The following is a 10120-nucleotide window of genomic DNA, read 5'->3' as shown; positions in this document are numbered from 1 at the left end:
CAGATCCTGCCTCAGGTTTATTTGTACAAATAGCACAGGGTACCAGCTCCATGCAGACAGCAGCCCAGGGTTCACACCAGTCCTTCCATCCTCATATCGGCAGAGTCCTCTACTGTGGAGCCTTCGGGGGCCTGGGCACCTTTGGGAGTGGGAGCTCGAGCCTGATCCTTGAGCCTGAGCTGGAGCTGCAACCGGAGCTGCAGCCTGAGGCTTGGTTTCATCCGTGGCCTTGGCCTTTGGCTGGCACAGCCTGAGACTCTTGGCAATGCGGGCATGAGCACGTTTCCCAAGCTTTGGGTAAGCGATGTAGGCAAGTTGACTGAGCTGCCGCCCTTTGGGGTGTTGGGCTTGATGAGGGCCTTGATAGCCTCAGCGCATGCGCCTAAGGCCTTGGCGTTGTTGGCCTGCATCTTCCTCAGGCCCTTCTTCTTGCGCTTCTTGGCAAAGAGCATGTTCCTTAGGAGATTTGTATCTTTATGGTTGGGTTTTTTTGATGCCATGTTTGTGCCATTTTTGGGACTGGTTGTAGGTGGTGTGGTTCTTGGTCTTGGCCATATCTGCCCCGCCACAGCGCCTGGGACCTGAAGAGAAAGAGCACATTCCAAAGAGAAGTTGGGATAAGAAAGGAAGAAAAAATTGGGAGCTTATTGCAGGACAGACACTGTTGTAAGCACCTCTTGTGCATCACTTGCATGTACTACAACCCTGTGAAGCAGGCATCATCATCATCATCCGCCCTTTACAGCCGAGGAAGTATAAAGAATTTTTAAGTTAATTTCCACGGTCATTCAGCTAGCAAACTGCAGTCAGGACTTGAACTCCTGAGTGCTGTTCCCAGTTGTGATAACCCTGGACACGTTCATAGTCAAGTATATATATGGCTTTTTCCATCCCCTTGCAGCAGTTCTGAGGAAGCTGAGATTTAAACCTCCAAGAATGAGTCTGTGAAACTGATTCTAAACCCTATTGAGCACTTACTGTGCTTGTGCCAGGCACAGGGAAAACAGTGGTAACATTTTCTGAGCACCTGCTGTGTGCAAGATGCCCTCCTAAGTGCCTTACGAGAATTAACGTAATGCACACACTTCATGCAGAAGGTAATCTTCTCTTCCTTTTCCAGTTGAGAAAAGTGCTGCAGAGTTTCAATAACTCGCCCAATGCAAAGATACTTAAGATACGGTCTTACTCTCGGTCCAGTGTGGGAGTATGAACGAAGGGAATGCAGTAAACGCTGCAAGGTGATATTCACAAAGCCCCAGAGGTGCGCACAGTTGAGCAATCCCTGCAAGGGGTACACGGGCCATTCTGTGTGGGATCCCGAAAGTGGAGGGAGGCACAATTGCAGCAGAGGGGACAGCACCCGCAAAGGCCCTGGGGTAAATGAGTGCGGCCCCACTGTACACCCCTAGGTCAGAACCCAGCCCCATGCCCAGGGCCGCGCCTGGCAAAGAAACGCGGTGAGATCTGTGGGAGGCCCGCAGGGTACCCAACCTGCAGAAGAACCCCCACACCCCCGAGGGGGCGGGGTCCTGCCTCTCTCTCAGCTCAGGCCGTAGGGAAGCCCCTTCGCCTCGATCCACGTGACCGGCAAGCAGAAAAACTGAGCTCCTGATAGGCTCGGAAGGTTGAGCCATGATTGGTGGAAGCGACAAATGCGAAAGGGGACTCTCAGGATTGGTTGCTGCCTTCTCCGCCTTCGGGGAGGCGGGTCAGAGACTCGCACCTGGGACTTTTTCAGGTAAAATGCCTGGAGCCCTCTCTTGCGAGCCACAGCCTCTTGTGTAGCTTTCCTGTCCTGTGCGCATCGCTTTCCATCCTTGGAATCCAGACGCCCCTTAGAATCACCCAGCCTTCCTCACAGCGGTCCCACGGTGAGCGCTGCGCCGTCACCAACGTTTCGGATTGGCTGCTGGGCGAGCAGACCCCCACCCCCCAGGTCTGAGGCGCCCCCTCGTGGTGTGCAGGGGCAACGCCTGGTGCTGTTGCTGCCGGGTCGCTGCGCTTGGCTTTTTGGCATCTGAACTGCAAAGCCTTTTAAGCTAGAAAGACTCGAATAGGAACGAGCCATGCTGGATGAGAGCACAGGCTCTCGGGGCAGACTGCCTGTGGTAGGTTCCAGCTTTACACTTCCTTAGTTTTTTTTTCTCTCTCTCGACTGCGTCTCATCTGTAAAATGGGGATAATGCTACCTCCCTCAGGGTTGTTGTGAAGTTTCAATAAATTGATATGCCTGAAGTTCGTGCAGTGCCAGGCTCATAATGGGTGCGTAATTAAAGCTAACTGGTGGGGATCTATGAACGGGTTAAGAGTGAGTGTTCTGGAGTTTGCAAGACCAGCTGTTGATTCTCAGATTCCTTAGCCCCTGTCTCTTAGTTTCCTCATCTGTAAATGAGACCAGCACTGGCACTCAGTTCATGGAAATGTGGGTTGAGACAATTCTAGTAAAAACACCCAATAGTATATAGCAATTGGTAAATGTTGGCTCCTATGATTACTCTTATTATTTAACTATAATAATTAGTACGTCCCTCCTTTCTCTTCTAGGCAAAAGGCCACCTCAGCCCAAGTTGGCCCCTCTGAAAGAGGAATAGAGTTTTCTGTGCTTAGAATTAGTGTCTATAAATCTGTGACGTTCTCACGTGTGAAGGCCAGGCTTGGAAAATCCAGTCCTGCCCACCATTTTCATCAGTCTTTTCTTAAGCCCCGTTGGCAGCCCAGAAAAGCATAGCATTGTAATAATTAGCTCTTTGGTGCAGAAGATATTGGAATATCTTTTAAGTTGACTCTAGTGTTGAACAGTATTCTGAGGGCAGGACACACAGAATGATATGTTCTGATGGGGTGAGATAAGGTGACAGTGGGTGTGAAACTGAATGTCCTAGGTCAACATATACTCTAGGGCAGTGGTCGGCAAACTCATTAGTCAATAAAGCCAAATATCAACAGTACAACGATTGAAATTTCTTTTGAGAGACACATTTTTTAAACTTAAACTATGTAGGTAGGTACATTGTTATTAACTTAATTAGGGTACTCCTAAGGCTTAGGAAGAGCCACACTTAAGGGGCCAAAAAGTCGAATGTGGCTCGCGAGCCGCAGTTTGCCGACCACGGCTCTAGGGTAAGCCTGTGATGGGACCAATGATGGTAAAAGTGTGTGGAGGTGGCTGGGTGAAGAGCAGTTTGGAGTCCTTGTGAGTCATGGGAAGACCACTGGACTAAGACTCAGAGATCTGGATTTTGTCTATGAGTTAGTCTCTGGCTGTGTGACCTTGAACAAGTCACTTATATTTTCTGAGAATTAGTTTCCTTGTTAGTGAAATGGACATGGAATAAGATTCTCTTGTATGGTGTCTGGCACACAATACACATTGTATAAATACTAGTGACTAATATTATTAATCGCTCCTCAAAAATATGTTGAGGGTCATGGAAAAATGTAACCTGTTAAGTTTTTATATTCCATGAGTTATGGGTGCCTGAGATCACCAATGAGCAATTGGAAGTTTGGCAAGGGTGGTTCACCAGTCTCTTCTTTTCCATTTTCTCGTTGTCATCTCTTCTTCTGTTTCTAATTACTTAGCAGGGGCAGCCATACAAGTGACTCAGTTTAATGAGGTCTTCAGAATTGCTTGGATGCTTCCCAGAACTATTGTAGATCTGACTGCTCCATATACTGCCTTCCCTTTTGGCCTATAAGTCAGGATTCTAGCTACAGCCCTGTATATGGTGATCTCCATGTACTTTGGCAGCACCAGGATCCTGGGTTCTTTTGGGGTGAATGACTTAATAATGGTCATTTATTAATAATGGGAAACCCAAGGGTTGAGGTTTTGAAAGTTAGCATGGTGGGTAGAACAGTTGACATCCTCTCTAATCATCCAACAACCTATTTTTGTGTGTGATCAGTATGTTCTACTCATTCTGGAGGTTATATCTTTCCCATGCTGAAGATGTATATAAAATTATTTCTCAGTTAAAAATGAAAAGTATAATTTTAGTGGGGAAATCTGGGGCTTTTGTGTTGGGCAGATTTACATTTGAATCTAGTCCTTTACTGTGCGATCTTAGATGAGTTGCTTATTTTCACATTTTCCTTATCTATAAAATGGAGATAATTGAAATACTACTCAGCAGTAAAAAGAAATGAACTACTGATAAATGCAATAACATGGTTCAAAATAATAATGCTGAGTTTAAGATGGCAAACAAAAAGAGTACACATTATATGATTCCATTTAGATAAAATTATAGAAAATGCACACTGATCCATAGCATCAGAAGTGGACTGGTAGTTTTCTGGGACAAGCAACTAAAGAGGGGTAGGAGGGAGGATTACAGAGGACACAAGGAAACTATTGGAGGTGATGATTTCATGGGTGTATACACCTATAAAAAACCCTGTTGCACACTTTAAATATGTGCAGTTTATTGTATATCAGTATCTCAATAAAGCTGTTAAAATAGGGATAGCACATTCATAAACAGTTGTGATGTTTTAATGAAGAAAACATACTAAAGTGCCAGGAACACAACAAGGAATCAATAAGGACATTTATATTCCCCCCATTTCCAAACATTTAAAAAAATATCTCAAAGTATTAGCTTTAGTATCATATATTTATATGACAACACCTATAAATGGCTCCCAACCAGGTGCAATTTTCCCTGCCCTTTTGGTATCATGGGTATATTATATTATAAGGATTAAATGAGACAATTGTGTGATGAACTTTGAACAGTATTTGGTATGTAGTAAATAACGAGTGTACTTTTGTTGTGTTTACTACTATTATCACTGTCATGGATTTGATAGATGGCACAGAGTGAGTGATCGTTACATATTGGTTGTGCTTATAGTGATTTTCATTACTAGTTTGGATGAATAGGAAAGACCTGCTAAAAGATCAAGGAAGTTGATTTTAAAAGTGGTTTGCCTTTTCTGAGATTCCTTGATGGGGCTGAATTTTTGTATTTGTTTGGTGCCAAATTGTGACAGAAACCATTTGGAAGAAATTTGGTTAATGTCTTTTTTCAGGACTAGTCACTCATCGTGAGTGTTAATACAGATAATATTAAAGGCATCAGATACATTTACAGTGATCAGTGAGTTCAATGCGAATAAGTGGTCCTCAGTCCTAAAAAAGTGGTACTGACATTTGTGAGACATCATCTTCGCTGGTGACATAAGAATCTCAAAATGCAGACTCATGAGTCTTACCTATAAATACTCTGACTCAGTAGTTCTGGGATTGACTAAGAATTTATTTGTATTTTAACATGCATACCCAGTTAATTTTGATACAGATAGTCTGTAGAGTAGACCGTACTTTGAGAAGCACTCTTCTAAGACATTTGGAACCTTGGACAGCTCCCGGTGGTGCTGGTTCAGGATTTTCAGGACGCAGGACAGCTCCCAGCATCTCCAGCCCCATGTACTGTGGGATGGAACTCTAGTCCTCAATGGGGCTTGCCCATTTTCCTTGAGAACAACAACAACAACAACAAAAACAACATAAGCAGTGTCTCTTAAGACTACACTCTGGGAAACTGAAAGTTCTAGTTCTGCATGGCAAATAAGGAGAAGGGGTACACCCTGTAGGAGAAAATATTCTAAGTCCAGAGTGCTTAACTTGGAAACTCTGGGATAGTGGGGGTACAGGTAGTCTTCAGAGGATTTGAGACCCTCCTGTGTGCAAAGCTTGTGAGGAATATTATGTACATACCAGTATATTTTAATGAATGGGGAAATTAAATTTTTCTCCATTTGAGGATGGAAATATACTGACTCAACTAATTTGTATACTTTTATGTACAATATATGTACTTTGATGGACTTATTAAGGTTTGTGTGGGTGACTTGAGAATTTTATTTAATTTACTCCTTGTTATTCAAATACCTAATAACTATCTGCATCACTTCAACTATAACAATATCAATTAAAACAAGCAAGCAAACAATCCCTAAAGGTTTCCAACTGTGATATCTCAAGACATAACTTGAAGTGTTGTGATGGAGGTCTGTTAAAGTTGGTGCAGAATTGCAAATGGCTCTTCTTGGAAACTTTATATTACTAAAATACTGTCTTATTATAGGAGACAGTTAATGTGGGAAATGAGGTGATTTATGTGATCAATGAGGTTTTTTATATGTTATTTGATTTTTTACATGTTCTTACCCATGATGGCTTTATAAGTAGGCAAGTGGCTAGTCATGTAGAGTTGAGTTAGCTAGTAGTTTTAGCCAGTCAAACTATTTTCATTGAAGGTAATGGTCATAACAATATTTCATTTAAAATACATCCCCAAGGACAACCCAGTTAATAGTAAACAGACCATCCACATTCATCATCTGTGGCCTGTCTGATGGTAGTCTGAAGCTTGATATTCATATATATGATGAGAGAGAGAGAGAGAGAGAGAGAGAGAGAGAGAAAGAAAGAGAGAGAGAGAGAGGATGTTTGTGGTTTCACTTATTTATGCATTCATCGGTTGCTTCTTGTATGTGCTCTGACTGGGGATTGAACCTGCAACCTTGGCGTATCAGGACATGCTCTAATCAACAGTGAGTTCATGCAAATAAGACATGATTTACCCCAGTGGTTGAGAGGAGGAAGCTAAGCTATTATTATACTCATCATCTTCCTAGGAGACTAAGGGCATGCATTTGGGAGGCAGTTTGTGTCCATGACCCTGCCGTTTTTCTTTCTATGGGGAATAGTGAGATAGAAATTACTGATTTAAGGGGCTAAGCAACTCAGCAAACCTTCTGAACTATCTGTACTAATTTCACAGTAAAGTTAACCCAGGTAGTTATTATTATTATTTTTTTGCTTGGCTTCTATAACAGCAGTTTTTTTTTTTTTATGTTTGATTCTCCCGCTCATCTCATTGGATGCTCTTTTAATGTCTTAACTGGCTCCATCTTCTTTGCTTGACTTTCTGGCATCCTTTTTCCTGGGTCCTCTTCTGTAGCTACACTATTTCCCTAGTGTAGGTGGATTTCATTTAGTCTCATGATGTTAAAACCATCTATATGCAGATGACTCCCATATGTAAATCTCCAGTCTTGACCTTTCCTTGAGCTGCAAGCTCATAAATCAAACTGCCTATTTGATGTCAAGCTGCTCCCTGACTTGGTTGTCTAATAGGCATCTTAAATGTAATGGGCCCCAAAGAGAACTCTTTATTCTCTTCATTTTCTTCTCCCTAAACTGTTCTTCTCTCAGTCTCTTTCTCAGGAAATAATGTTACCCCTTCCCAGTTTCTTAAGAGAAAAACCTGAGAATCATTCCATTCTTTTTCTCATATTATTAGGGGCAGAAATAGAATATTGGGGACCAGCTACAATTATAGGAAATATGAATCATGCTCTGTTAATCATGATGGTTCTGTTCTGATTAGAAAAAGCACATTTTCAGCTGGCTTGGAGTTGTATACCCTGGGACAGGGGAGCTAACATCGGAATGCAGTCCATCCTCCTGTCCCAAGAACTGCCTGTCATTATGGAAAGATTTACAACCTCATGGCTGAAACAATCTAGTCCAGAAGGCACCTGCTCTTTGCAACTCCCTATTACCTATAATCAGATCCTGGGGTGCCTGGAGGAGCCCACCCTCTTGCGACCCCCTCCTTTAAACCCGCCCCCCCCCCCCCCCCCCCCCCCCCCCCCCCCCCCCCCCCCCCCGCCAGCCTGCATAACTTGTAACCTGTAATGATTATCCCGTGCCTACTTTTCCATGCCGGTAATTCCTACTTCCCCACATAATTTTTGTCCTTCTACCCAATATAAGCAGCTGGCTTATGGTGGGGTGCAGAGCAGATTTTTGTGGATGACCTGCTGCTCTCCCATGCTGCCAGCATGACTGGAATAAATGCTCGTATATGATTCATCCCTGTCTCTGCTGAATTGGCTGAAGTAGTGACAGGCAGCCCGGACCCCTTGGTTGTCTGGTTACAATTTGTCACATCTAGTTAATCAGTTCCATCTCTAAAATACATCTAAAAACATATTAACTTTCTATTTCTACAGCTGTCACCTGTAGGTTAAACAATCAATATCCCTCATCTGGACTATTTTAATGGTCTCTTAACTGTCCTGTCAGCTTCCATTTTTGTCCCACTCTAATCCCTTTTCCAAACAGCCGCCAAAATAAATCATAAATCTGATCATATCACCTCCCATCTTAACACCCACCAAGGGCTTCTCATTGAATTTAGTATAAAATTCAGACTTCTTTATTTCCAGGGCCTTGAAGACCCTATGTGACATGGTTATGTCCATCTCTCTGACTCACCTCCTCTTGCTCTCTCTGCTCCAGCCACATCAGCCTTCTTTCAGTTTCTTAAACACACCAAGTTCATCCCCACCTCAGAGCTTTTGCATTTGCAGTTTTTTTTTTCCTACCTGGAGCTTTCATATTCGAAACTTTACATGGCTGGCTACTTCCCAATATTCAAGTTTCAGCTCAGGTATTATTTTCACACAGAGACCATTTATCCATGACAGAGAAGCATGAGTCTCTAAAATTAAACCACACATTAGATCTGGCTGTATGTTTCTGCACAGCCCCCCAAAACCACAGGACTTTTGTTAAATTAGGAATGGATTACTTTATTGTTCCATGTAATTTGGAAACTTATCATAAAGACAAGCTGTGAAGGGCTGAATTGTGTCCTCCTGCCCCCACTCCCAATTCATATGCTGAAACTCTAACCCCCAATGCCTCATAATGGGATTGTATGTGGAGATAGGGCATTTAAAGAGGCGATTAAGTTAAAATGAGGCCAATAGAGTGGGCCCCTAATTCAATCTAACTGGTGTCCTTATAAAAAGAGGAGATTAGGACACACAGAGAGATCCACAACAGGGCACGTGCAGAGAGGGAATGCCATGTGAGGACACACAGCAAGATGACAGCCACCTGCAAGCCAAGAAGAGAGGCCCCAGAAGAAACCAAACCTGCCAATATCTTGATCTTGGACTTCTGGACTTCAGACTGTGCGAAATTTCTGTTGCTTTAAGCCACCCAATATGTAGTGTTTTTGTTATGGCAGCCTGAGCAAACTAATACAGAGATTCTCCCATTTTGCATATGGATCCATGTTTTTATGTATGAAAGGGGGTTCTGGGAAGGGTTGGAAATAGGAATTGACTGTAAAAGAATCACAGGTTAGTGAAAGAGCTTAACAACTGGAGATGCTATGTTTCCTTGAGAAGCCAAGGGTATAATGTTAGCTATTCCCCAGAATAGTGAATTTGCATAGTCAGCTCTGAGTTAACTCCTCTAACAGGTGGTCACATAAATGTGTGTTTATCTCCATTTGTGTTTCTTTGGACTGGTTTATCTTAAGTTACTTGGGGAAATGGAAGATTCCTGCAAAATGCTTTACCACATGGAAAATAAAAATTCTGGTAAAATATTAGTAAAAAACATTTTGCCCTAAACTATATCAAATACTCTGCTACCAATATGTAACTGGATGATTCAAATTTAAGTTTTTATTTGAAAGGTGACACTGGTTAACACAGTTGGTTTGGAGCTTTCGACTGCTTTTTTTTCCCCTAAGTAGGCAGAGCCCCAAGTCTTAGTTCCCCTTTGCTTCTGAAACTCAGCAATTGCCAAAATACTTTTAGCACTCAAGGTTGAGTTCAGGACTCTAAAGGGCCTGGGAGCATGCCAATGCTGGGTTGGCAAAGTGTTTTCCCTTTTTCCCCAGACCCACCAGTGGCTCTAAGGTCTTTTCCAGGAAACAGTGTTTGAGAATTCAGACTCAATCACAAACCCCCCTTGGTTAGACAGGAGAAAGCAGGCATCTGGCATCCAGAGATAGGAAGCAGAAACAACACAGTCCTGTCAAGTTGCTTTCTACAATGCCTTGTAAGAATTCAATTCTCTTTATCTTAAGAAACAGTTACCAACTGTTTAATTTGAAATTTTTGGAAAGCAAATCATCTTTTTGGCAAAAAACAACACACACAAAAATGTGCCAACCATCTGACTAAATCAAAGGCATCAGCACAGAGGAGGGAGCTTGTGTAATGAAAGGGGGCCGTGCGGTGTAGAAAGTGAGCCCTGGTCTAGAGTTCTTGTCCCCCCCCCCCCCACTTCCCCTCCCCC

The 10120-nt window shown here is 42.9% G+C and overlaps 1 pseudogene; it reads right to left on the bottom strand.

Annotated features, from left to right (window-relative positions):
• Positions 1 to 71: 71 nt before the first annotated feature.
• Positions 72 to 555, bottom strand: LOC102254089 (annotated as a pseudogene).
• Positions 556 to 10120: the final 9565 nt, after the last annotated feature.

This window comes from Myotis brandtii, unplaced genomic scaffold (genome assembly GCF_000412655.1).
Source record: "Myotis brandtii unplaced genomic scaffold, ASM41265v1 scaffold191, whole genome shotgun sequence".
Taxonomy (NCBI): domain Eukaryota; kingdom Metazoa; phylum Chordata; class Mammalia; order Chiroptera; family Vespertilionidae; genus Myotis; species Myotis brandtii.
The sequence above is the reverse complement of the archived record's forward strand: the minus strand, read 5'-3'. Positions and strand labels throughout refer to the sequence as shown.